Consider the following 25237-nt stretch of genomic DNA (forward strand, 5'->3'; position numbering starts at 1 on the left):
ACAGTCACAGTGAGGGAGATGGAGTCCCAGACACAGTGAGGGAGATGGAGACACAGACACAGTGAGGGAGATGGAGACACAGACAGAGTGAGAAAGATGGAGACAGAGATGCAGTGAGAGAGATGGAGACACAGGCACAGTGAGAGATATGGAGACACAGGCACCGTGAGGGAGATTGGGATACATTCACTGTGAGGGACACGGAAACACAGACACACTGAGGGAGACGGAGACACAGACGCAGCGAGAGTCATGGAGACAGAGACGCAGTGAGGGAGATGGAGACACAGACACAGTGAGAGACATGGAGACACTGACACTGTGAGGGAGATGGAGCCAGAGGGAGTGAGGGAGAAGGAGACACAGACACAGCGAGGGAGACAGAGACACAGACACAGTGAGAGAGACAGGGACACTGACACAGTGAGGGAGACTGAGGCACAGACACAGTCAGTGAGATGGAGACACAGGCGCAGTGAGAGAGATGAAGACACTGACACAGAGAGGGAGATGGAGACACAGACGCAGTGAGGGAGATGGAGACACAGATGCAGTGAGGGAAATGTTGACACAGACACAGTGAGGAAGATGGAGACAAAGACACAGCGAGGGAGATGGAGAAACAGTCCGTGACGGAGATGGAGGCACAGACGCAGTGAGGGAGACGGAGACACAGACACAGTGAGAGAGACAGAGACAGACACAGTGAGGGAGATGGAGACACAGATGCAGTGAGGGTCATGGAGACACAGAAGCAGTGAGAGAGATGGAGACACAGACACACTGAGGGAGATGGAGACAGTGACACAGTGAGAGAGATGGAGACACAGACGCAATGAAAGACATGGAGACACAGACATAGTGAGGGAGATTGTGACACAGACACATTGAGGGAAATGGAGACACAGACGCAGTCAGGGAGACGGAGACACAGGCACAGTGAGAGAGATGGAGGCACTGACACAGTGTAGGAGATGGAGCCACAGACGCAGTGAGAGAGATGGAGAAACAGACACAGTGAGAGAGTTAGAGACAGAGACACAGTGAGGGAGATGGAGACACTGACACAGTGAGAGAGATGGAGATACAGAAACAGTGAGAGAGCTGGATACACAGACGCATTGAGATAAATGGAGACACAGACTCAGTGAGGGAGATGGAGACACAGAAACAGGGAGAGAGATGAAACACAGACACAGTGAGAGAGATTGAGACACAGACACAGTGAGGGAGGTGCAGACGCAGACACAGTGAGAGAGATGGAGACACAGACAAAGTGAGGGAAATGGATACACAGACACAGTGAGGGAGGTATAGAAACAGACACTGTGAGGGCAATGGAGACACAGACCCAGTGAGAGAGATGGAGACACAGACAGAGTGAGGGTAATGGAGACACAGACGCAGTGAGAGAGATGGAGACACAAACACAGTGAGAGAGATGGAGACACAGACGCAGTGAAAGAAATGCAGAAACATACACAGTGAGGGAGATGGAGACACAGACACATTGAGGGAGAAGTAGACACAGACGCAGTCAGAGAGATGGAGACACAGACAAAGTGAGGGAGACAGAGACAGACACATTGAGGGAGAAGGAGACACAGACGCATTGAGAGAGATGGAGACCAGACACAGTGAGAGAGACGGGGACAGACACAGTAAAGGAGAAGGAGACACAGACACAGTGAGGGAGACGGAGACACAGACACAGTGAGAGAGACAGGGACACAGACACAGTGAGGGAGACAGTGACACAGACACAGTCAGGGAGATGGAGACACTGGTGCATTGAGAGAGATGGAGACACAGACGCAGTGAGGGAGATGGAGAAACAGATGTAGTGAGGGAGATGTTGACCCAGACACAGTGAGGAAGATGGAGATAAAGACACAGTGAGGGAGATGGAGAAACAGTCCGTGAGGGAGCTGGAGACACAGACGCAGTGAGAGAGACGGAGACAGACACAGTGAGGGAGAAGGAGCCACATACACATTGAGAGAGATGGAAACACGGACGCAGTGACAGAGATGCAGATACAGGCACTGTGAAGGAGATGGAGACACAGACGTACTTAGGGAGATGGAGACACAGACGCAATGAGGGAGATGGAGACACATACGCAGTGAGGGAAATGGGGACACAGACACAGTGAGAGAGATGGAGACAGAGATGAAGTGAGAGAGATGGAGACACAGGCACAGTGAGAGGTTTGGAGACACAGACACGGAGAGGGAGATTGGGATACATTCACACAGACACAATGAGAGAAATATAAGAAACAAACACTGTGAGGGCAATGGAGACACAGACATAGTGAGGGAGAGGGAGACATAGACAAGATAGAGAGAAGGGGACACAGATAAAGGGAGAGAGATGGAGACACAGACACAGAGAGGGAGACACAGACACAGACACAGTGAGAAAGATGGAGACAGACACAGTGAGGGAGATGGAGACACAGATGCAGTGAGGGAGATGCAGACACAGTCTGTGAGGGAGATGGAGACACAGACGCTGTGAGGGAGATGGAGACACAGACGCAATGAGGGAGATGGAGACACATACGCAGTGAGGAAGATGGAGACACAGACACACTGAGAGAGATGGAGACACAGACACAGTGAGGGAGATGGAGACACAGACACAGTGAGAGAGATGGAGACAGAGATGCTGTGAGAGAGATGGAGACAAAGGCACAGTGAGAGAAATGGAGACACAGAAACGGTGAGTGAGATTGGGATACATTCACTGTGAGGGAGATGGAGATGCAGAAACAATGAGGGAGATGGAGAACAGACAGGGTGAGGGAGATGGAGACACAGACACGGTGAGAGAGATGGAGACACAGACGCGGTGAGGGTGATGGTGAAACAGACGCAGTGAGCGAGATGGAGACACAGACGCAGTGAAAGAGACGGAGACACAGACACAGTGAGGAAGACGGAGACACAGACAGAGTGAGTGAGACGGAGACACAGACACACTGAGGGAGACGGAGAAACAGACGCAGTGAGAGAGATGGAGACACAGACGCAGTGAGGGCGATGGAGACACAGAAGCAGTGAGAGAGATGGGTACACAGACACAGTTTGGGAGACGGAGACACAGACACAGTGAGGGAGATGGAGACACAGGCACAGTGAGAGAGATGGAGGCACTGACACAGTGATGGAGATGGAGACACAGACACAGTGAGAGAGCTGGAGACACAGACGCAGTGAGTGAAATGGAGACACAGACACAGTGAGGGAGATGGAGAGACAGAAACAGTGAGGGAGATGCACATGCAGACACAGTGAGAGAAAAGGAGACACAGACGCAGTGAGAGAGATGGAGACACAGTCACGGTGAGGGAGATTGGGATACAGACACTGTGAGTGAGATGGATACACAGACACAATGAGGGAGATGGAGACACAGACAGGGTAAGGGAGATGGAGACACAGACGCAGTGAGAGTGACAGAGAAACAGAAACAGTGAGTGAGATGGAGACTCAGACACAGTGAGTGAGATGGAGACACTGACACAGTGAGGGAGACGGAGACACAGACGCAGTGAGAGAGATGGAGACACAGACACAGTGAGGGAGATGGAGACTGACACAGTGAGGGAGACAGAGACACTGACAAAGTGAGGGAGATTGAGGCACAGACGCAGTGAGAGAGATGGAGACACAGACGCAATGAAAGAAATGCAGACACAGACACAGTGAGGGAGATGGAGACACAGACACAATGAGAGAAATATAGAAACAGACACTGTGAGGGCAATGGAGACACAGACGCAGTCAGAGAGATGGAGACACAGACAAAGTGAGGGAGACAGAGACAGACACATTGAGGGAGAAGGAGACACAGACGCATTGAGAGAGATGGAGACACAGACACAGTGAGAGAGACGGGGACAGACATAGTAAGGGAGAAGGAGACACAGACACAGGGAGGGAGACGGAGACACAGACACAGTGAGGGAGACGGGGACACAGACACAGTGAGGGAGACAGAGACACAGATGCAGTGAGGGAGATGTTGACACAGACACAGTGAGGAAGATGGAGATAAAGACACAGTGAGGGAGATGGAGAAACAGTCCGTGAGGGAGATGGAGACACAGACGCAGTGAGAGAGACGGAGACAGACACAGTGAGGGAGAAGGAGCCACAGACACATTGAGAGAGATGGAAACACGGACGCAGTGACAGAGATGCAGATACAGGCACTGTGAGGGAGATGGAGACACAGACGCACTTAGGGAGATGGAGACACAGACGCAATGAGGGAGATGGAGACACATACGCAGTGAGGGAGATGGAGACACAGACGCACTGAGGTAGATGGTGACACAGACACGGTGAGGGAGATTGGGACACAGTCACTGTGAGAGAGATGGAGACACAGAAACGGTGAGAGAGATGGACACACAGATGCGGTGAGGGAGATGGAGACAAAGACACAGTGAGGAACATGGAGACACAGACACAGTGAGGGAGATAGAGTCACAGACAGTGAGAGAGATGGAGACACAGATACAGTGAGAGAGATGGAGAAACAGACACAGTGTGGGAGATGGAGACACAGACACAGTGAGGGAGGTGCAGACGCAGACACAGTGAGAGAGATGGGGACACAGATAAAGTGTGGGAGATGGATACACAGACACAGTGAGGGAGATGGAGTCGCAGACGCAGTGAGGGAGATGGAGACAGACAGTGAGCGCAATGGCTACATGGACAAAGTGAGGGAGATGGAGACACAGTCACAGTGAGGGAGATGGTGACACAGACACAGTGAGGGAGGTGCAGACGCAGACACAGTGAGAGAGCTGGAGACACAGACAAAGTGAGGGGGATGGATACACAGACACAGTGAGGGAGATGGAGTCGCAGATGCAGTGAGGGAGATGGAGACAGACATTGAGCGAGATGGCTACACGGACACAGTGAGGGAGATGGAGACACAGTCACAGTGAGGGATAGGAGACACAGACACAGTGAGAGAAATGGAGACAGAGATGCAGTGAGAGAGATGGAGACACAGGCACAGTGAGAGATATGGAGACACAGACACTGTGAGGGAGATTGGGATACATTCACTGCGAGGAAGACGGACACACAGACACACTGAGGGAGACAGAGACACAGACGCAGTGAGAGACATGGAGACAGAGACGCAGTGAGGGAGATGGAGAAACAGACACAGTGAGAGACATGGAGACACTGACACTGTGAGGGAGATGGAGCCAGAGGGAGTAAGGGAGAAGGAGACACAGACACAGGGAGGGAGACGGAGACACAGACACAGTGAGAGAGATGGGGACACAGACGCAGTGAGGGAGAAGGAGCCACATACACATTGAGAGAGATGGAAACACGGACGCAGTGACAGAGATGCAGATACAGGCACTGTGAGGGAGATGGAGACACAGACGCAATGAGGGAGATGGAGACACATACGCAGTGAGGGAAATGGAGACACAGACACAGTGAGAGAGATGGAGACATAGATGAAGTGAGAGAGATGGAGACACAGGCACAGTGAGAGGTTTGGAGACACAGACATGGAGAGGGAGATTGGGATACATTCACACAGACACAATGAGAGAAATATAAGAAACAGACACTGTGAGGGCAATGGAGACACAGACATAGTGAGGGAGAGGGAGACATAGACAAGATAGAAAGAAGGGGACACAGATAAAGGGAGAGAGATGGAGACACAGACACAGAGAGGGAGACACAGACACAGACACAGTGAGAAAGATGGAGACAGACACAGTGAGGGAGATGGAGACACAGATGCAGTGAGGGAGATGCAGACACAGTCTGTGAGGGAGATGGAGACACAGACGCAGTGAGGGAGATGGAGACACAGACGCAATGAGGGAGATGGAGACACATACGCAGTGAGGAAGATGGAGACACAGACACAGTGAGAGAGATGGAGACACAGACAAAGTGAGGGAAATGGATACACAGACACAGTGAGGGAGGTATAGAAACAGACACTGTGAGGGCAATGGAGACACAGACCCAGTGAGAGAGATGGAGACACAGACAGAGTGAGGGTAATGGAGACACAGACGCAGTGAGAGAGATGGAGACACAAACACAGTGAGAGAGATGGAGACACAGACGCAGTGAAATAAATGCAGAAACATACACAGTGAGGGAGATGGAGACACAGACACATTGAGGGAGAAGTAGACACAGACGCAGTCAGAGAGATGGAGACACAGACAAAGTGAGGGAGACAGAGACAGACACATTGAGGGAGAAGGAGACACAGACGCATTGAGAGAGATGGAGACCAGACACAGTGAGAGAGACGGGGACAGACACAGTAAAGGAGAAGGAGACACAGACACAGTGAGGGAGACGGAGACACAGACACAGTGAGAGAGACAGGGACACAGACACAGTGAGGGAGACAGTGACACAGACACAGTCAGGGAGATGGAGACACTGGTGCATTGAGAGAGATGGAGACACAGACGCAGTGAGGGAGATGGAGAAACAGATGTAGTGAGGGAGATGTTGACCCAGACACAGTGAGGAAGATGGAGATACAGACACAGTGAGGGAGATGGAGAAACAGTCCGTGAGGGAGCTGGAGACACAGACGCAGTGAGAGAGACGGAGACAGACACAGTGAGGGAGAAGGAGCCACATACACATTGAGAGAGATGGAAACACGGACGCAGTGACAGAGATGCAGATACAGGCACTGTGAAGGAGATGGAGACACAGACGTACTTAGGGAGATGGAGACACAGACGCAATGAGGGAGATGGAGACACATACGCAGTGAGGGAAATGGGGACACAGACACAGTGAGAGAGATGGAGACAGAGATGAAGTGAGAGAGATGGAGACACAGGCACAGTGAGAGGTTTGGAGACACAGACACGGAGAGGGAGATTGGGATACATTCACACAGACACAATGAGAGAAATATAAGAAACAAACACTGTGAGGGCAATGGAGACACAGACATAGTGAGGGAGAGGGAGACATAGACAAGATAGAGAGAAGGGGACACAGATAAAGGGAGAGAGATGGAGACACAGACACAGAGAGGGAGACACAGACACAGACACAGTGAGAAAGATGGAGACAGACACAGTGAGGGAGATGGAGACACAGATGCAGTGAGGGAGATGCAGACACAGTCTGTGAGGGAGATGGAGACACAGACGCTGTGAGGGAGATGGAGACACAGACGCAATGAGGGAGATGGAGACACATACGCAGTGAGGAAGATGGAGACACAGACACACTGAGAGAGATGGAGACACAGACACAGTGAGGGAGATGGAGACACAGACACAGTGAGAGAGATGGAGACAGAGATGCTGTGAGAGAGATGGAGACAAAGGCACAGTGAGAGAAATGGAGACACAGAAACGGTGAGTGAGATTGGGATACATTCACTGTGAGGGAGATGGAGATGCAGAAACAATGAGGGAGATGGAGAACAGACAGGGTGAGGGAGATGGAGACACAGACACGGTGAGAGAGATGGAGACACAGACGCGGTGAGGGTGATGGTGAAACAGACGCAGTGAGCGAGATGGAGACACAGACGCAGTGAAAGAGACGGAGACACAGACACAGTGAGGAAGACGGAGACACAGACAGAGTGAGGGAGAGGGAGACATAGACAAGATAGAGAGAAGGGGACACAGATAAAGGGAGAGAGATGGAGACACAGACACAGAGAGGGAGACACAGACACAGACACAGTGAGAAAGATGGAGACAGACACAGTGAGGGAGATGGAGACACAGATGCAGTGAGGGAGATGCAGACACAGTCTGTGAGGGAGATGGAGACACAGACGCTGTGAGGGAGATGGAGACACAGACGCAATGAGGGAGATGGAGACACATACGCAGTGAGGAAGATGGAGACACAGACACACTGAGAGAGATGGAGACACAGACACAGTGAGGGAGATGGAGACACAGACACAGTGAGAGAGATGGAGACAGAGATGCTGTGAGAGAGATGGAGACAAAGGCACAGTGAGAGAAATAGAGACACAGAAACGGTGAGTGAGATTGGGATACATTCACTGTGAGGGAGATGGAGATGCAGAAACAATGAGGGAGATGGAGAACAGACAGGGTGAGGGAGATGGAGACACAGACACGGTGAGAGAGATGGAGACACAGACGCGGTGAGGGTGATGGTGAAACAGACGCAGTGAGCGAGATGGAGACACAGACGCAGTGAAAGAGACGGAGACACAGACACAGTGAGGAAGACGGAGACACAGACAGAGTGAGTGAGACGGAGACACAGACACACTGAGGGAGACGGAGAAACAGACGCAGTGAGAGAGATGGAGACACAGACGCAGTGAGGGCGATGGAGACACAGAAGCAGTGAGAGAGACGGGTACACAGACACAGTTTGGGAGACGGAGACACAGACACAGTGAGGGAGATGGAGACACAGGCACAGTGAGAGAGATGGAGGCACTGACACAGTGATGGAGATGGAGACACAGACACAGTGAGAGAGCTGGAGACACAGACGCAGTGAGTGAAATGGAGACACAGACACAGTGAGGGAGATGGAGAGACAGAAACAGTGAGGGAGATGCACATGCAGACACAGTGAGAGAAAAGGAGACACAGACGCAGTGAGAGAGATGGAGACACAGTCACGGTGAGGGAGATTGGGATACAGACACTGTGAGTGAGATGGATACACAGACACAATGAGGGAGATGGAGACACAGACAGGGTAAGGGAGATGGAGACACAGACGCAGTGAGAGTGACAGAGAAACAGAAACAGTGAGTGAGATGGAGACTCAGACACAGTGAGTGAGATGGAGACACTGACACAGTGAGGGAGACGGAGACACAGACGCAGTGAGAGAGATGGAGACACAGACACAGTGAGGGAGATGGAGACTGACACAGTGAGGGAGACAGAGACACTGACAAAGTGAGGGAGATTGAGGCACAGACGCAGTGACAGAGATGGAGACACAGACACACTGAGGGAGATGGTGACAGTGACACAGTGAGAGAGATGGAGACACAGACGCAATGAAAGAAATGCAGACACAGACACAGTGAGGGAGATGGAGACACAGACACAATGAGAGAAATATAGAAACAGACACTGTGAGGGCAATGGAGACACAGACGCAGTCAGAGAGATGGAGACACAGACAAAGTGAGGGAGACAGAGACAGACACATTGAGGGAGAAGGAGACACAGACGCATTGAGAGAGATGGAGACACAGACACAGTGAGAGAGACGGGGACAGACACAGTAAGGGAGAAGGAGACACAGACACAGGGAGGGAGACGGAGACACAGACACAGTGAGGGAGACGGGGACACAGACACAGTGAGGGAGACAGAGACACAGATGCAGTGAGGGAGATGTTGACACAGACACAGTGAGGAAGATGGAGATAAAGACACAGTGAGGGAGATGGAGAAACAGTCCGTGAGGGAGATGGAGACACAGACGCAGTGAGAGAGACGGAGACAGACACAGTGAGGGAGAAGGAGCCACAGACACATTGAGAGAGATGGAAACACGGACGCAGTGACAGAGATGCAGATACAGGCACTGTGAGGGAGATGGAGACACAGACGCACTTAGGGAGATGGAGACACAGACGCAATGAGGGAGATGGAGACACATACGCAGTGAGGGAGATGGAGACACAGACGCACTGAGGTAGATGGTGACACAGACACGGTGAGGGAGATTGGGACACAGTCACTGTGAGAGAGATGGAGACACAGAAACGGTGAGAGAGATGGACACACAGATGCGGTGAGGGAGATGGAGACAAAGACACAGTGAGGAACATGGAGACACAGACACAGTGAGGGAGATAGAGTCACAGACAGTGAGAGAGATGGAGACACAGATACAGTGAGAGAGATGGAGAAACAGACACAGTGTGGGAGATGGAGACACAGACACAGTGAGGGAGGTGCAGACGCAGACACAGTGAGAGAGATGGGGACACAGATAAAGTGTGGGAGATGGATACACAGACACAGTGAGGGAGATGGAGTCGCAGACGCAGTGAGGGAGATGGAGACAGACAGTGAGCGCAATGGCTACATGGACAAAGTGAGGGAGATGGAGACACAGTCACAGTGAGGGAGATGGTGACACAGACACAGTGAGGGAGGTGCAGACGCAGACACAGTGAGAGAGCTGGAGACACAGACAAAGTGAGGGGGATGGATACACAGACACAGTGAGGGAGATGGAGTCGCAGATGCAGTGAGGGAGATGGAGACAGACATTGAGCGAGATGGCTACACGGACACAGTGAGGGAGATGGAGACACAGTCACAGTGAGGGATAGGAGACACAGACACAGTGAGAGAAATGGAGACAGAGATGCAGTGAGAGAGATGGAGACACAGGCACAGTGAGAGATATGGAGACACAGACACTGTGAGGGAGATTGGGATACATTCACTGTGAGGAAGACGGACACACAGACACACTGAGGGAGACAGAGACACAGACGCAGTGAGAGACATGGAGACAGAGACGCAGTGAGGGAGATGGAGAAACAGACACAGTGAGAGACATGGAGACACTGACACTGTGAGGGAGATGGAGCCAGAGGGAGTAAGGGAGAAGGAGACACAGACACAGGGAGGGAGACGGAGACACAGACACAGTGAGAGAGATGGGGACACAGACGCAGTGAGGGAGAAGGAGCCACATACACATTGAGAGAGATGGAAACACGGACGCAGTGACAGAGATGCAGATACAGGCACTGTGAGGGAGATGGAGACACAGACGCAATGAGGGAGATGGAGACACATACGCAGTGAGGGAAATGGAGACACAGACACAGTGAGAGAGATGGAGACATAGATGAAGTGAGAGAGATGGAGACACAGGCACAGTGAGAGGTTTGGAGACACAGACATGGAGAGGGAGATTGGGATACATTCACACAGACACAATGAGAGAAATATAAGAAACAGACACTGTGAGGGCAATGGAGACACAGACATAGTGAGGGAGAGGGAGACATAGACAAGATAGAAAGAAGGGGACACAGATAAAGGGAGAGAGATGGAGACACAGACACAGAGAGGGAGACACAGACACAGACACAGTGAGAAAGATGGAGACAGACACAGTGAGGGAGATGGAGACACAGATGCAGTGAGGGAGATGCAGACACAGTCTGTGAGGGAGATGGAGACACAGACGCAGTGAGGGAGATGGAGACACAGACGCAATGAGGGAGATGGAGACACATACGCAGTGAGGAAGATGGAGACACAGACACACTGAGAGAGATGGAGACACAGACACAGTGAGGGAGATGGAGACACAGACACAGTGAGAGAGATGGAGACAGAGATGCTGTGAGAGAGATGGAGACAAAGGCACAGTGAGAGAAATGGAGACACAGAAACGGTGAGTGAGATTGGGATACATTCACTGTGAGGGAGATGGAGATGCAGAAACAATGAGGGAGATGGAGAACAGACAGGGTGAGGGAGATGGAGACACAGACACGGTGAGAGAGATGGAGACACAGACGCGGTGAGGGTGATGGTGAAACAGACGCAGTGAGCGAGATGGAGACACAGACGCAGTGAAAGAGACGGAGACACAGACACAGTGAGGAAGACGGAGACACAGACAGAGTGAGTGAGACGGAGACACAGACACACTGAGGGAGACGGAGAAACAGACGCAGTGAGAGAGATGGAGACACAGACGCAGTGAGGGCGATGGAGACACAGAAGCAGTGAGAGAGACGGGTACACAGACACAGTTTGGGAGACGGAGACACAGACACAGTGAGGGAGATGGAGACACAGGCACAGTGAGAGAGATGGAGGCACTGACACAGTGATGGAGATGGAGACACAGACACAGTGAGAGAGATGGAGACACAGACAAAGTGAGGGAGATGGAGACTGACACAGTGAGGGAGACAGAGACACATACACAGTGAGGGAGATGGAGACACAGACACAGTGAGAGTGATGGAGACACTGACAAAGTGAGGGAGATGGAGACACAGACGCAGTGACAGAGATGGAGACACAGACACACTGAGGGAGATGGTGACAGTGACACAGTGAGAGAGATGGAGACACAGACGCAATGAAAGAAATGCAGACACAGACACAGTGAGGGAGATGGAGACACAGACACAATGAGAGAAATACAGAAACAGACACTGTGAGGGCAATGGAGACACAGACCCAGTGAGAGAGATGGAGACACAGACAGAGTGAGGGTAATGGAGACACAGATGCATTGAGGGAGAAGTAGACACAGACGCAGTCAGAGAGATGGAGACACAGACAAAATGAGGGAGACAGAGACAGACACATTGAGGGAGAAGGAGACACAGACGCATTGAGAGAGATGGAGACACAGACACAGTGAGAGAGACGGGGACAGACACAGTAAGGGAGAAGGAGACACAGACACAGGGAGGGAGACGGAGACACAGACACAGTGAGGGAGACGGGGACACAGACACAGTGAGGGAGACAGAGACACAGATGCAGTGAGGGAGATGTTGACACAGACACAGTGAGGAAGATGGAGATAAAGACACAGTGAGGGAGATGGAGAAACAGTCCGTGAGGGAGATGGAGACACAGACGCAGTGAGAGAGACGGAGACAGACACAGTGAGGGAGAAGGAGCCACAGACACATTGAGAGAGATGGAAACACGGACGCAGTGACAGAGATGCAGATACAGGCACTGTGAGGGAGATGGAGACACAGACGCACTTAGGGAGATGGAGACACAGACGCAATGAGGGAGATGGAGACACATACGCAGTGAGGGAGATGGAGACACAGACGCACTGAGGTAGATGGTGACACAGACACGGTGAGGGAGATTGGGACACAGTCACTGTGAGAGAGATGGAGACACAGAAACGGTGAGAGAGATGGACACACAGACGCGGTGAGGGAGATGGAGACAAAGACACAGTGAGGAACATGGAGACACAGACACAGTGAGGGAGATAGAGTCACAGACAGTGAGAGAGATGGAGACACAGATACAGTGAGAGAGATGGAGAAACAGACACAGTGTGGGAGATGGAGACACAGACACAGTGAGGGAGGTGCAGACGCAGACACAGTGAGAGAGATGGGGACACAGATAAAGTGTGGGAGATGGATACACAGACACAGTGAGGGAGATGGAGTCGCAGACGCAGTGAGGGAGATGGAGACAGACAGTGAGCGAAATGGCTACATGGACAAAGTGAGGGAGATGGAGACACAGTCACAGTGAGGGAGATGGTGACACAGACACAGTGAGGGAGGTGCAGACGCAGACACAGTGAGAGAGCTGGAGACACAGACAAAGTGAGGGAGATGGATACACAGACACAGTGAGGGAGATGGAGTCGCAGATGCAGTGAGGGAGATGGAGACAGACATTGAGCGAGATGGCTACATGGACACAGTGAGGGAGATGGAGACACAGTCACAGTGAGGGATAGGAGACACAGACACAGTGAGAGAAATGGAGACAGAGATGCAGTGAGAGAGATGGAGACACAGGCACAGTGAGAGATATGGAGACACAGACACTGTGAGGGAGATTGGGATACATTCACTGCGAGGAAGACGGACACACAGACACACTGAGGGAGACAGAGACACAGACGCAGTGAGAGACATGGAGACAGAGACGCAGTGAGGGAGATGGAGAAACAGACACAGTGAGAGACATGGAGACACTGACACTGTGAGGGAGATGGAGCCAGAGGGAGTAAGGGAGAAGGAGACACAGACACAGGGAGGGAGACGGAGACACAGACACAGTGAGAGAGATGGGGACACAGACGCAGTGAGGGAGAAGGAGCCACATACACATTGAGAGAGATGGAAACACGGACGCAGTGACAGAGATGCAGATACAGGCACTGTGAGGGAGATGGAGACACAGACGTACTTAGGGAAATGGAGACACAGACGCAATGAGGGAGATGGAGACACATACGCAGTGAGGGAAATGGAGACACAGACACAGTGAGAGAGATGGAGACAGAGATGAAGTGAGAGAGATGGAGACACAGGCACAGTGAGAGGTTTGGAGACACAGACATGGAGAGGGAGATTGGGATACATTGACACAGACACAATGAGAGAAATATAAGAAACAGACACTGTGAGGGCAATGGAGACACAGACATAGTGAGGGAGAGGGAGACATAGACAAGATAGAGAGAAGGGGACACAGCTAAAGGGAGAGAGATGGAGACACAGACACAGAGAGGGAGACACAGACACAGACACAGTGAGAAAGATGGAGACAGACACAGTGAGGGAGATGGAGACACAGATGCAGTGAGGGAGATGCAGACACAGTCTGTGAGGGAGATGGAGACACAGACGCAGTGAGGGAGATGGAGACACAGACGCAATGAGGGAGATGGAGACACATACGCAGTGAGGAAGATGGAGACACAGACACACTGAGAGAGATGGAGACACAGACACAGTGAGGGAGATGGAGACACAGACACAGTGAGAGAGATGGAGACAGAGATGCTGTGAGAGAGATGGAGACAAAGGCACAGTGAGAGAAATGGAGACACAGAAACGGTGAGTGAGATTGGGATACATTCACTGTGAGGGAGATGGAGATGCAGAAACAATGAGGGAGATGGAGAACAGACAGGGTGAGGGAGATGGAGACACAGACACGGTGAGAGAGATGGAGACACAGACGCGGTGAGGGTGATGGTGAAACAGACGCAGTGAGCGAGATGGAGACACAGACGCAGTGAAAGAGACGGAGACATAGACACAGTGAGGAAGACGGAGACACAGACAGAGTGAGTGAGACGGAGACACAGACACACTGAGGGAGACGGAGAAACAGACGCAGTGAGAGAGATGGAGACACAGACGCAGTGAGGGCGATGGAGACACAGAAGCAGTGAGAGAGACGGGTACACAGACACAGTTTGGGAGACGGAGACACAAACACAGTGAGGGAGATGGAGACACAGGCACAGTGAGAGAGATGGAGGCACTGACACAGTGATGGAGATGGAGACACAGACACAGTGAGAGAGATAGAGATAGAGCGACAGTGAGGGAGATGGAGACACTGACACAGTGAGGGAGATGGAGACACAGACACAGTGAGAGAGCTGGAGACACAGACGCAGTGAGTGAAATGGAGACACAGACGCAGTGAGGGAGATGGAGAGACAGAAACAGTGAGGGAGATGCACATGCAGACACAGTGAGAGAAAAGGAGACACAGACGCAGTGAGAGAGATGGAGACACAGTCACGGCGAGGGAGATTGGGATACAGTCACTGTGAGTGAGATGGATACACAGACACAATGAGGGAGATGGAGACACAGACAGGGTAAGGGAGATGGAGACACAGACGCAGTGAGAGTGACAGAGAAACAGAAACAGTGAGTGAGATGGAGACTCAGACACAGTGAGTGAGATGGAGACACTGACACAGTGAGGGAGACGGAGACACAGACGCAGTGAGAGAGATGGAGACACAGACAAAGTGAGGGAGACAGAGACAGACACATTGAGGGAGAAGGAGACACAGACGCAATGAGAGAGATGGATACACAGACGCAGTGAGGGCGATGGTGAAACAGACGCGGTGAGCGAGATGGAGACACAGACTCAGTGAGAGAGACGGAGACACAGACACAGTGAGGGAGACGGAGACACAGACACAGTGAGTGTGACGGAGACACAGACACACTGAGGGAGATGGAGACACAGGCGCAGTGAGAGAGATGGAGACACAGACGCAGTGATGCTGATGGAGACAGTGACACAGTGAGGGAGATGGAGTGGCAGATGCAGTGCGGGAGATGGAGACAGACAGTGAGAGAGATGGAGACATGGACACAGTGAGGGAAATAGAGACACAGTCACAGTGAGGGAGATGGAGACCCAGACAGAGTGAGGGAGATGGAGACACAGACACAGTGAATGAGATGGTGACACAGACACAGTGAGAGAGATGGAGAAAGAGATGCAGTGAGAGAGATGGAGACACAGGCACAGTGAGACATCTGGAGACACAGACACGGTGAGGCAGATTGGGATACATTCGCTGTGAGGGAGATGGAGACGAAGAAACAATGAGGGAGATGGAGACACAGACAGGGTGAGGGAGATGGAGACACAGACACAGTGAGAGAGATGAAGACACTGACAGAGTGAGGGAGATGGAGACACAGACGCAGTGAGGGTGATGGAGACAGTGACACAGTGAGGAAGATTGTGACACAGACACATTGAGGGAAATGGAGAAACAGACGCAGTCAGAGAGATGGAGACACAGGCACAGTGAGAGAGATGGAGGCACTGACACCGTGACGGAGATGGAGCCACAGACGCAGTGAGGTAGATGGAGGCACAGACACAGTGAGAGAAATGTAGAAACAGACACAGTGAGGGCGATGGAGACACAGACACAGTGAGGGAGATGGAGACACAGACACAGTGAGAGAGATAGAGACAGAGACACAGTGAGGGAGATGAAAACACTGACACAGTGAGGGAGATGGAGACACAGACACAGTGAGAGAAATGGAGACACTGACGCAGTGAGAGAAATGGAGACACAGACGCAGTGAGAGAGATGGAGACTCCGACACAGTGAGGGAGATGGAGAAACAGACACAGTGAGAGAGATGGAGACACAGACACAGGGAGGGAGATGGAGAGACAGAAACAGTGAGGGAGATGCACATACAGATACAGTGAGAGAAAAGGATACACAGGCGCAGTGAGAGAGATGGAGACACAGACACGGTGAGGGAGATTGGGATACAGTCACTGTGAGTAGGATGGATACAAAGAAGAATGAGGGAGATGGAGTGACAGACAGGGTAAGGGAGATGGAGACACAGACGCAGTGAGAGAGACGGAGACACAGAAACAGTGAGGAAGATGGAGACTCAGACACAGTGAGTGAGACTGAGACAAAGAGACACTGAGGGAGACGGAGACACGAACGCAGTGAGAGAGATGGAGACGCAGACGCAGTGAGGGAGATGGAGTCACTGACACAGTGCGGGAGACAGAGACACAGACACAGTGAGAGAGACGGGGACACAGACACGGTGAGGGAGAAGGAGACACAGAAACAGTGAGGGAGATGGAGACACAGACACACTGAGAGAAATGGAGACACAGACGCAGTGAGAGAAATGGAGACACAGACGCAGTGACAGAGATGGAGACACTGACACATTCAGGGAGATGGAGAAACAGACACAGTGAGAGAGATTGAGACACAGACACATTGAGGGAGATGGAGAGACAGAAACAGTGAGGGAGATGCACTTACAGACACAGTGAGAGAAAAGGAGACACAGACGCAGTGAGAGAGATGGAGACACAGACACGGTGAGGGAGATGTAGACACAGACAGGGTAAGGGAGATGGAGACAGAGGCGCAGTGTGAGAGACGGAGACACAGAAACAGTGAGGGAGATGGAGACTCAGACACAGTGAGGGAGAAGAGACACAGACACAGTGAGAGAGACGGGGACACAGAAACGGTGAGGGAGAAGGAGACACAGAAACAGTGAGGGAGATGGAGACACAGACACAGTGAGAATGATAGAGACACAGACACAGTGAGGGACATGTAGACACAGACCCAGTGTGAGAGATGGAGACACAGACAGAGTGAGGGTAATGGAGAGATAGACGCATTGAAAGAGTTGGAGACACAGACACAGTGAGGGAGATGGAGACAGTGACAGAGTGAGAGAGATGGAGACACAGATGCAATGAAAGAAATGCAGACACAGACACAGTGAGGGAGATGGAGACACAGACACATTGATGGAGAAGTAGACACAGACGCAGTCAGAGAGATGGAGACACAGACACAGTGAGAGAGATGGAGACAATGACACAGTGAGGGAGATGGAGACACAGACGCAGTGAGAGAGATGGAGGCACAGACACAATGAGAGAAATGTAGAAACAGACACTGTGAGGGCGATGGAGACACAGACACAGTGAGGGAGAGGGAGACATAGACACAGAGAGAGAGAAGGGGAGACAGATAAAGGGAGAGAGATGGAGACACAGACACAGTGAGGGAGACGGAGACACAGACACAGTGAGAAAGATGGAGACAGACACGGTGACGGAGATGGAGACACAGACAGTGAGTGAGATGGAGACACAGACACAGTAAGAGAGATGGAGACACAGACACAGTGAGGGAAATGGAGACACAGACACAGTGAGAGAGATGGAGACAGAGATGCAGTGAGAGAGATGTAGACACAGGCACAGTGAGAGGTATGGAGACACAGACACGGTGAGGGAGATTGGGATACATTCACTGTGAGGGAGATGGAGATGCAGAAACAGTGAGGGAGATGGAGACACAGACAGGGTGAGGGAGACGGAGACACAGACACAGTGAGGGAGACGGAGACACAGACAGAGTGAGTGAAACAGAGACACAGACACACTGAGGGAGACGGAGACACAGGTGCAGTGAGAGAGATGGAGACACAGACACAGTGAAGGAGATGGAGACACAGAAGCAGTGAGAGACACAGGGAAACAGACACAGTGAGGGAGGCGGAGACACAGACACAGTGAGGGAGATGGAGACACAGACACAGTGAGTGAGATGGAGGCACAGACACAATGAGTGAAATGTAGAAACAGACACTGTGAGGGCAATGAAGACACAGACACAGAGAGGGAGAGGGAGACATAGACACAGAGAGAGAGAAGGGGAGACAGATAAAGGGAGAGAAATGGAGACACAGACACAGAGAGGGAGACGGAGACACAGACACAGTGAGAAAGATGGAGACAGACACAATGAGTGAGATGGAGACACAGACGCAGTGAGAGAGAGAGGGACACAGACACAGTGAGGGAGACGGAGACACAGACACAGTGAGTGAGATGGAGACACAGACACAGTGAGAGAGTTGGAGACACTGACACAGTGAGGGAAATGGAGACACAGACGCAGTGAGGGTGATGGAGACACAGAAGCAGTGAGAGAGATGGAGACACAGACACAGTGAGGGAGATGGAGACAGTGACACAGTGAGAGAGATGGAGACACAGATGCAATGAAAGACATGGAGACACAGACACAGTGAGGGAGATTGTGACACAGACACATTGAGGGAATTGGAGACACAGACGCAGTCAGAGAGGTGGAGACACAGGCACAGTGAGAGAGATGGAGGCACTGAGACAGAAATGGAGATGGAGCCACAGACGCAGTCAGAGAGATGGAGACACAGACACAGTGAGAGAGGTGCAGACAACGAGACAGTGAGGGAGATGGAGACAAAGACGCAGTGAGAGAGATGGAGGCACAGACACAATGAGAGAAATGTAGAAACAGACACTGTGAGGGCAATGGAGACACAGACACAGTGAGGGAGAGGGAGACATAGACACGGAGAGAGAGAAGGGGACACAGATAAAGGGAGAGAGATGGAGACACAGACACAGTGAGGGAGACGGAGACACAGACACAGTGAGAAAGATGGAGACAGGCACAGTGAGTGAGATGGAGACACAGACAGTGAGTGAGATGGAGACACAGACACAGTGAGAGAGATGGAGACAACGACACAGTGAGGGAGATGGAGACACAGACGCAGTGAGAGAGATGGAGGCACAGACACAATGTGAGGAATGTAGAAACAGACACTGTGAGGGCGATGGAGACACAGACACAGTGAGTGAGAGGGAGACATAGACCCAGAGAGAGAGAAGGCGACACAGATAAAGGGAGAGAGATGGAGACACAGACACAGTGAGGGAGACGGAGACACAGACACAGTGAGAAAGATGGAGACAGACACAGTGACGGAGATGGAGACACAGACAGTAAGTGAGATGGACACACAGACACAGTAAGAGAGATGGAGACACAGATGCACTGAGAGAGACAGGGACACAGACACAGTGAGGGAGATGGACAAAAGGCACAGTGAGGGAGATGGAGACACAGACAGAGTGAGAGAGATGGAGACACTGACACAGTGAGGGAAATGGAGACACAGAAGCAGTGAGAGAGATGGAGACACAGACACAGTGAGGGAGATGGAGACAGTGACACAGTGAGAGAGATGGAGACACAGACCCATTGAGGGAAATGGAGACACAGACGCAGTCAGAGAGGTGGAGACACAGGCACAGTGAGAGAGATGGAGGCACTGACACAGTGACGGACATGGAGCCACAGACGCAGTGAGAGAGATGGATGCACAGACACAGTGAGAGAAATGTAGAAACAGACACAGTGAGGGCGATGGAGACACAGACACAGTGAGGGAGATGGAGACACAGACAGAGTGAGAGAGATAGAGACAGAGACACAGTGAGGGAGATGGAGAAACTGAGACAGTGAGGGAGATGGAGACACAGACACAGTGAGAGAGCTGGAGACACAGAGGCAGTGAGAAAGATGGAGACACCGACACAGTGAGGGAGATGGAGAAACAGACACAGTGAGAGAGATGGAGACACAGACAAAGTGAGGGAGATGGAGACACAGAAACAGTGAGGGAGATGCACATGCAGACACAGTGAGAGAAAAGGAGACACAGACGCAGTGAGAGAGATGGAGACACAGACACAGTGAGGGATACTGGGATACAGTCACTGTGAATGAGATGGATACACAGACACAATGAGGGAGATGGAGACACAGAAGCAGTGAGAGAGATGGAGACACAGACACAGTGAGGGAGATGGAGACAGTGACACAGTGAGTGAAATGGAGACACAGACCCATTGAGGGAAATGGAGACACAGACGCAGTGAGAGAGATGGAGACACAGGCACAGTGAGAGAGATGGAGGCACTGACACAGTGACGGACATGGAGCCACAGACACAGTGAGGGAGATGGAGACACAGACAGAGTGAGAGAGATAGAGACAGAGACACAGTGAGGGAGATGGAGAAACTGAGACAGTGAGGGAGATGGAGACACAGACACAGTGAGAGAGCTGGAGACACAGAGGCAGTGAGAGAGATGGAGACACCGACACAGTGAGGGAGATGGAGAAACAGACACAGTGAGAGAGATGGAGACACAGACAAAGTGAGGGAGATGGAGACACAGAAACAGTGAGGGAGATGCACATGCAGACACAGTGAGAGAAAAGGAGACACAGACGCAGTGAGAGAGATGGAGACACAGACACAGTGAGGGATACTGGGATACAGTCACTGTGAATGAGATGGATACACAGACACAATGAGGGAGATGGAGACACAGACAGAGTGAGAGAGATGGAGACACTGACACAGTGAGGGAAATGGAGACACAGAAGCAGTGAGAGAGATGGAGACACAGACACAGTGAGGGAGATGGAGACAGTGACACAGTGAGAGAGATGGAGACACAGACCCATTGAGGGAAATGGAGACACAGACGCAGTCAGAGAGGTGGAGACACAGGCACAGTGAGAGAGATGGAGGCACTGACACAGTGACGGACATGGAGCCACAGACGCAGTGAGAGAGATGGATGCACAGACACAGTGAGAGAAATGTAGAAACAGACACAGTGAGGGCGATGGAGACACAGACACAGTGAGGGAGATGGAGACACAGACAGAGTGAGAGAGATAGAGACAGAGACACAGTGAGGGAGATGGAGAAACTGAGACAGTGAGGGAGATGGAGAAACTGAGACAGTGAGGGAGATGGAGACACAGACACGGTGAGAGTGATGGAGACACTGACACGGTGAGGGAGATGGAGACACAGACAGAGTGAGGGTAATGGTGACACAGACGCAGTGAGAGAGATGGAGACACAGACAAATTGAGGGAGATGGAGACAGTGACACAGTGAGAGAGATGGAGGCACAGACGCAATGAAAGAAATGCAGACACAGGCACAATGAGGGTGATGGAGACACAGACACATTGAGGGAGAAGTAGACACTGACGCAGTAAGAGAGATGGAGACACAGACACAGTGAGAGAGATGGAGGCACAGACACAATAAGAGAAATGTAGAAACAGACACTGTGAGGGCAATGGAGACACAGACATAGTGAGGGAGAGGGAGACACAGACACAGAGAGAGAAGGGGACACAGATAAAGGGAGAGAGTGGAGACACAAACACGGACAGGGAGACGGAGACACAGTCACAGTGAGAAAGATGGAGACAGACACAGTGACGGAGACGGAGACACAGACAGTGAGTGACATGGCAACACAGACACAGTATGAGAGATGGAGACACAGACACAGTGAAGGAGATGGAGACACAGAAGCAGTGAGGGAGATGCCGACACAATCTGTGAGGGAGATGGAGACACAGACGCAGTGAGGGAGTTGGAGACACCAACAGAGTGAGAGAGACGGAGACAGACGCAATGAAAGAGAAGGAGACACAGACGCATTGAGAGAGATGGAGACACAGACGCTGTTAGGGAGATGGAGACACAGATGCAATGAGGGAGATGGAGACACAGACACACTGAGAGATATGGAGACACAGACACAGTGAGGGAGATGGAGACACAGACACAGTGAGAGAGATGGAGACAGAGATGCAGTGAGAGAGATGGAGTCTCAGGCACAGTGAGAGATATGGAGAAACAGACACGGTGAGGGAGATTGGCATACATTCACTGTGAGGGAGATGGAGATGCAGAAACAGTGAGGGAGATGGAGACACAGACAGGATGAGGGAGATGGAGACACAGACGCGGTGAGAGAGATGGAGACACAGACGCGGTGAAAGAGACGGAGACACATACACAGTGAGGAAGACAGAGACACAGACAGAGTTGGGAGACGGAGACACAGACACACTGAGGGAGACGGAGACACAGACGCAGTGAGACAGAAGGAGACACAGACGCAGTGAGGGAGATGGAGACACAGAAGCAGCGAGAGAGAGTGGTACACAGACACAGTGAGGGAGACGGAGACACAGACTCAATGAGGGAGATGGAGAGACAGAATCAGTGAGAGAGATGGAGACAATGACAGAGTGAGAGAGATGGAGACACAGACGCAGTGAGGGTGATGGAGACACAGAAGAAGTGAGAGAGATGGAGACACAGACACAGTGAGGGAGATTGTGACGCAGACACATTGAGGGAGAGGGAGACACAGACACAGTGAGAGTGATGGAGACACTGACAAAGTGAGGGAGATGGAGACACAGACCAAGTGAGAGAGATGGAGACACAGACAGAGTGAGGGAGATGGAGACACAGACGCAGTGAGAGAGATGGAGACACAGACACAGTGAGGGAGATGGAGACAGTGACACAGTGACAGAGATGGAGACACAGACAAAATGAAAGAAATGCAGAAACAGACACAGTGAGGGAGATGGAGACACAGACACATTGAGGGAGAGGTGGACACCGACGCAGTCAGAGAGATGGAGACACAGACACAGTGAGAGAGATGGAGACAACGACACAGTGAGGCAGATGGAGACACAGACGCAGTGAGAGAGATGGAGGCACAGACACAATGAGAGAAATGTCGAAACAGACACTGTGAAGGCGATTGAGACACAGACACAGTGAGGGAGAGGGAGACATAGACACAGAGAGAGAGAAGGGGACACAGATAAAGGGAGAGAGATAGAGACACAGACACAGTGAGGGAGACGGAGACACAGACACAGTGAGAAAGATGGAGACAGACACAGTGAGGGAGATGGAGATACAGACAGTGAGTGAGATGGAGACACAGACACAGTAAGAGAGATGGAGACACAGAAGCAGTGAGGGAGATGGAGACACAGATGCAGTGAGGGAGATGCAGACACAGTCTGTGAGGGAGATGGAGACACAGACGCAGTGAGGGAGACGGAGACACAGACACAGTGAGAGAGAAGGAGACACAGACGCATTGAGAGAGATGGAGACACGGACGCAGTGAGGGTGATGCAGACACAGTCTGTGAGGGAGATGGAGACACAGACGCAGTGAGGGAGATGGAGACACAGACACAGTGAGAGCGATGGAGACAGACACCGTGAGGGAGAAGGAGACACAGACGCATTGAGAGAGTTGGAGACATGGACGCAGTGAGGGAGATTCAGACACAGTCTGTGAGGGAGATGGAGACACAGACGCAGTGAGGGAGACGGAGACACAGACACAGTGAGAGAGACGCAGACAGACACAGTGAGAGAGAAGGAGACACAGACACTGTGAGAAAGATGGAGCAAGACACCGTGAGGGAGATGGAGACACAGACAGTGAGTGAGATGGAGACGGAGACACAGTAAGAGAGATGGAGAAACAGACAGTGTGAGGGTGATGGAGACACAGGTGCAGTGAGGGAGATGCAGACACAGTCTGTGAGGGAGATGGAGACAGAGACGCAGTGAGGGAGATGGAGACACAGACACAGTGAGAGAGATGGAGACAGACACAGTGAGGGAGAAGGAGACACAGACGCATTGACAGAGATGGAAACACAGACGCAGTGACAGATGGAGACACAGGCACTGAGAGGGAGATGGAGACACAGACGCAATGAGGGAGATGGAGATACAGACACAGTGAGTGTGATGGAGAAACAGAGGCAGTTAGGGAGATGGAGACACAGACGCAATGAGGGAGATGGAGACACAGACACAGAAAGGGAGATGGAGACAGAGATGCAGTGAGGGAGATGCAGACACAGTCTGTGAGGGAGATGGAGACACAGACGCAGTGAGGGAGACAGAGACACAGACACAGTGAGAGCGATGGAGACAGACACCGTGAGGGAGAAGGAGACACAGACGCATTGAGAGAGTTGGAGACATGGACACAGTGAGGGAGATGGCGACACAGACGCAGTGAGGGGGACGGAGACACAGACACAGTGAGAGAGACGGAGACAGACACAGTGAGAGAGAAGGAGACACAGAAGCATTGAGAGAGATGGAGACACGGACGCAGTGAGGGTGATGCAGACACAGTCTGTGAGGGAGATGGAGACACAGACGCAGTGAGGGAGACGGAGACACAGACACTGTGAGAAAGATGGAGACAGACACCATGAGGGAGATGGAGAAACAGACAGTGAGTGAGATGGAGACGGAGACACAGTAAGAGAGATGGAGACACAGACAGTGTGAGGGTGATGGAGACACAGGTGCAGTGAGGGAGATGCAGACACAGTCTGTGAGGGAGATGGAGACAGAGACGCAGTGAGGGAGATGGAGACACAGACACAGTGAGAGAG

This window comes from Carcharodon carcharias, chromosome 20 (assembly GCF_017639515.1).
Source record: "Carcharodon carcharias isolate sCarCar2 chromosome 20, sCarCar2.pri, whole genome shotgun sequence".
NCBI lineage: Eukaryota > Metazoa > Chordata > Chondrichthyes > Lamniformes > Lamnidae > Carcharodon > Carcharodon carcharias.